This window comes from Heloderma suspectum, chromosome 16 (genome assembly GCF_057233095.1).
Source record: "Heloderma suspectum isolate Gila_16-S chromosome 16, 16-S_ref, whole genome shotgun sequence".
NCBI classification, from domain to species: domain Eukaryota; kingdom Metazoa; phylum Chordata; class Lepidosauria; order Squamata; family Helodermatidae; genus Heloderma; species Heloderma suspectum.
In genome coordinates, this window is record NC_139473.1 from 5,247,674 (window position 1) to 5,252,999 (window position 5,326).

Consider the following 5,326-nt stretch of genomic DNA (forward strand, 5'->3'; position numbering starts at 1 on the left):
AGCCATCCAGTTTGCCTATGTTTGGTATCTGTTCATATAGCCTTGCAAGTAAATCTGCAGGAGAAACCAAGACATCAATTTGCGACTGGCTAGCCCACGCACACCTACCCATGTTGGCCATTTGCAGGCACAATGGGAGTATCAGCTGGGATTGATGGGAACTGTAGTCTCATGCATTTAGAGGGCACAGGATCAGGGAAGGCTTCCCTTAAAGAAAGGTCTGTTTTTTTTTTTTGTATATCCTGGAAGCCTGAATCGAAGGGGTCAGCTATGACAGAACAAACCAAAAACCAAACATAATAAAACCCTGAGAGGACAGCAGCTCTTTGCTTAACAAGTCATTGGCTCTCTTGGATGCTGCGCTATTTTGAGATAGCCTGAAGGACAGGGAAGGCTTCTGTCTTAACCACAATCCACAAAGCCTGAAGCACGTAAGCCTGAAGTCTACCCAGGGCTCTTGAACATCACCGGAATTTGAGCTGTCAGGTCTGCTTAGAAACTGGTGCTCTCGCGATGTCATTAAAGATAAGTCTTTGTTTATAACTCCATCGGTGAATGTGACCTTGTACAGAGGGACGGAAGCAAATAAAGTAAACAAAACAGGTCTCTGCCTGAAGGAGTTCACAATATTTTTTTAAAAGACAGTGGGAAAATAGGTTAAAAAGTATTTTTCAAAGCAGGATAAATGAGGACAAATTAAAGAGCATTATTTTTTAAAACATAAATTGCTGGCCCCCCCCTCCCTCCGCAAGCCAGATTGGGATAATGGGTTTGGGGGCTTTAGTTGTAATTAGTTGGCTCTTTGGCTGAAATTTGTCCAGTTGTAATGCTCATCTTTGTGGCAAGCCTAGATTGATACATTACGAATTCGCTATTAAGTTCGGAACTGATTATGAGCAGAGCATGCGCTGTCTGCATCTAAACAATGCCATTTCTGTGCATGCACTAAGCCGTTTGGTTTAATCCTTGAAATGATCTGGTGTGCCCACCACTGTTTCCCTCATTGCCGCCACAGCTCTGGCTCTGTGAGCGGGCCCATCTCCTTCTCTCCTCCATATACCTGTGACTGGCGACAGCAGGTTAACATTACGTCACACCTGCAGGCCATGTGAAAAGGGGGCACATTATGTGATCATATATGACATCGTGCTGCTCTGCGCATTTCCAAAGTGCAGCTCCCAAGATGCACTTTGATCTTGCGCATGCACAAAAACTGGTTCACATGGGAGAAGAGATCCTATTAACTAGGGATGTCCATCGCTGTGGAATTCAGCCGTCTTTGTGCTTGATGGACTCCCGGCAAGCACATGATTTGGCTTGCATTTGCAGGCCATGCTGTGGGGCTTTTCCCGAAATCTGGGAGCTTTCTCAATTTTTTTTTCTATTGTGTAATAGAAACAAATTACACAAATTATGGCTGAAATTTGTGTAAATCATGCAAATGGTGCCCTGTAATTCGCACACATTTCTATTTATCCAAATTTAAAACCCCAGAGAAATCCACGAGGGGAAACGAACCGAAGTCCGTGGGACCAAGCTGATGCAAGCTTGGTGAACTCCACCCCCCAGACAGATTCCTTCAACTTCCCTATTTTAAAAAGAGAACGCTTGTCCAAGCTCCTATAGGTGAATTTGTTACTTTCCAACGAAAGAATGAATTCATACGGGGTAAGTTTGCCCGTCACTCATTGTAACCTTTCCTTGTAGGAGAATTGCTTCAGCTCTGATCATTTTGGTCAACCTTTTCTTCACCTGTCCCAGCTATACACAAGACACTTTATCTCCCTAAAAGACAAAAGCATTGTCTGTGAAATGTCGAAGTCCCGACACGGTGTCGTTACAAGGCAGCATGAGAGCAGAGCGCAGCCAATACAAACAAAACAGGTCGCAATGTTTGCATGGCATCTGACACATACTTACATTGCACTGCAAGCGTTTAAGCACTACCTCTGTGACATCTGGCTTTGTAAGAGCATCGGTGTATGCGTGCGTGTTTAATCACCTGCATCTAATCACCTGAACTTCTGACTAGATTTCTGCAGCTTTAGCAGAGCGGCGAGACACAGACGGAGCCGGGGAAAATGGAGTCCACATCGCTGCTACCCAGCGACCTTTTCCTTCACAGCTTTGCACCTGCTTCCTTTTGCACATGGGGCCTAGGGAACAGCTGCGTGGCCGATTCTTGCATTAATTAGAAAATTGTTTAATGCCCAGATTCATCAAGTTATGCGTATTTTAAGGTGGCATGAACATAATGGGAAAATAACCTTTTATTTTCTCAACTCAAACTCAAACAGGAGCATCTGCTGAGGGAGCTTGATTATCACATGGAAATAAACTCATAGGATGAGCTACTCCACAGATTGTTTTGTGAAATATATGAATCATAGCTGCAATTGAGCATATTTATGTGTGCTTTTATCTTGTTAAAATCAACGGGATTCAAGGCCACATCTTTTGTGATGGATCGTGGCTGAACAATGGAACTCGAAAAGCGGAATCTGTTGGTTTTGCTGATGAACCGATGCTATGTCAGCTGCCTTCTGTCTTTTTTGTAAAATGCTTTTTTGCTTCCAATAGGCTTCATAGAGTTGCACTTGGAGAGCCAGTGTGGCGTAGTGGTTAGAGTGCTGGATTGAGACTTGGGAGACCCGGGTTCAAGTCCCCATTTGGCCATGAAGCTCACTGGGTGACTTTGGGCCAGTCCCTGACTCGCCACCTAACCTACCTCACAGAGTTGTTGTGAGGATAAAATGGAGAGGAGGGAGTCCATGCAACCCGCCTTGGGTTCTTGCAAGAAGAAAAAAAGGTGGGAATAATTCCTGGATTCAGCCCTAAGCCTAGATGCTCAGGTTTCAGCGGTGGCCAGGGGTGTTTTTGCACAGTTAAAACTAGTGCACCAACTGCACCCATTCCTGGAGATGTCTGATCTGGCCACGGTGACACATGCCTTAGTTACATCCCGTTTGGATTACTGCAATGCGCTCTATGTGGGGCTGCGTATGAAGAGTGTTTGGAAACTGCAGTTGGTCCAAAGAGCTGCTGCCAGACTGTTGACTGGGGCTGGCTACAGGGAGCATACAACTCCCTTGTTAAAACAGCTTCACTGGCTTCCAGTCTGTTTCCGGGCACAATTCAAAGTGCTGGCTATGACCTATAAAGCCCTATACGGCTCCAGTCCAGGTTATCTGAAAGACTGTATCCTCCCTTATGAACCTGCCCGTGTCCTGAGATCTTCTGGGGAGGTCCTTCTCTCAGTCCCACCATTGTCACAGGCAATTTTGGTGGGAACCTGGGAGAGGGCCTTCTCAGTGGCTGCCCCACAGTTGTGGAACACCCTTCCCAAGGAGGCTAGGATGGCTCCCTCCTTGATGTGTTTCCGGAGGCAGGCTAAAACATTCCTGTTCCAGCAGGCCTTTGGGACATAGTTGGAACCTGGGGGGTAAGCTGCTAAAATGCTGTTTTAATGTTTTAATATATTTTTATTGTATTGTTGTTTAATCATATTTTAACTTTTGTATATTTTCATATGTTTTAGTTGTATATGTTTTAATGTTTGTAAGCCGCCTTGTGTCCCGGTACTGGGAAAAAGGCGGGGTATAAATAAAGATAACAACAGCAAAAAACAAACAAACAAACAAACTTTGGTTGCAATTCTATGTATGTACCTGAGAGTAAGACGTCTTAGAAGAGATGACTAGGATGGTGCTGTTTATTTCATGTTCTTTGTTTCTGCGAGTGAGTGTAAAAGTCTTGGTTGTTTTCATATATATATATATATATATAGTTAGTCTGCCATCTTCAGGCAATTGCTGAAATTATACAGCAGTGGCTACAGCGGTGGTTGTTGTTCAGTCGTTAAATCGTGTCCGACTCTTCGTGACGTGTCCGGCTCTTCGTGACCCCATACAGTGGTGGTGCAGGGGTAGAAATAAAAAACAGAAAATACAGGAATTAATAGGGATCAGATTTATTTACTTCATATGTGTTTCTGATGATAGGAGTTTGAATTAATTTTAAACTGAAGATCTTTTCCCTCTTTCCCTGTTTTTTTTTTTTGGCATTGTGCGTATGTGTGTGTACTCATTTTAAGTACTTCTAATTCCCTCATCTTTCTTTCTTTAATCTGCTTTGAAGTGCTATATTTAACGTAATTTGCAACCATTTCCATTAAAAACACACACATGATGTAAGGCACCCTACTGTTGCTGGTTCTTCTTTGCTGGCGGCAACACAGCCCTTAGGAAGGGAGATTAAAGAAGTCAATGAGCAATACGACAATGATCTCTTCTTGATCATCCCAGAGCGCAGGACACGGAATAATGGGCTCAAGTGACAGGAAGCCAGATTCCGGCTGAACATCAGGAAAAACTTCCTGACTGTAAGAGCAATACCACAATGGAACCAATTACCTGGGGAGGTGGTGGGCTCTCCCACACTGGAGGCCTTCAAGACAAGGCTGGACAGCCAGTTGACAGGGACGCTCTGACTTGGACTCCTGCATTGAGCAGGGGGTTGGACTCGATGGCCTTGCAGGCCCCTTCCAACCCTACTATTCTATGATCCTATGATTCTATGACAAGGAGGATCACAGTTGAAAATCCAAATATGATCCAAGGCGCAGCAAAAAGGGGAGATATTTAATGCTGGAATCCTATACTCATTTACTTGGGAGTAAGTTCCATTGAACCTAATGGGCTTCTCAGTAAACATGTATAGGGTTGCACTGATAGTGGGGTGCAAAGAAAAAAGAAGAAATGCGGGGTTTACAGTGCAGTCCTACACTGGATTCAGTGGTGCTTGTTGCCAGAGAAGCGAGTATAGGAGTGTAGCCTTAATCTGAGCCAAGGCATAGGATGATGATTAATATTATTATTATTATTAGATTTCTTAGGGCACAATCCTATGCATGTTTAGACAGGGAAAAGTCCCACAATTCCCAGTATTCCCCAGCCAGCATGGATTGTAAGACTTTTTTCTGTCTAAACATGCATAGGATTGCACCTTTAGATGCCGTTCTCAAACGAGGCTCAAGGCGATTTACAACAAAATTAAAAGGTACACAGTGTAAAACAGCTAAGGGTGAAATCCTACACTTATTTAGACCAGGGGTGGGCAGAAAGTAGGACTCCCTAAACGTTTTGGACTTCAACTCCCAGCATTCATGACCACTGTCCATGTTGGCAGGGGCTTCTGGGAGATGAAGACCTAAACATCTGGAGAGCTGCCTTCTGCCCTCCATTGGTTTAGACAGGGAAAAAAGTCCTACAACTCCCAGCATTCCCCAGCCAGCCATAACGAGAGGGCGTGGCTTGGGGCGGTGACG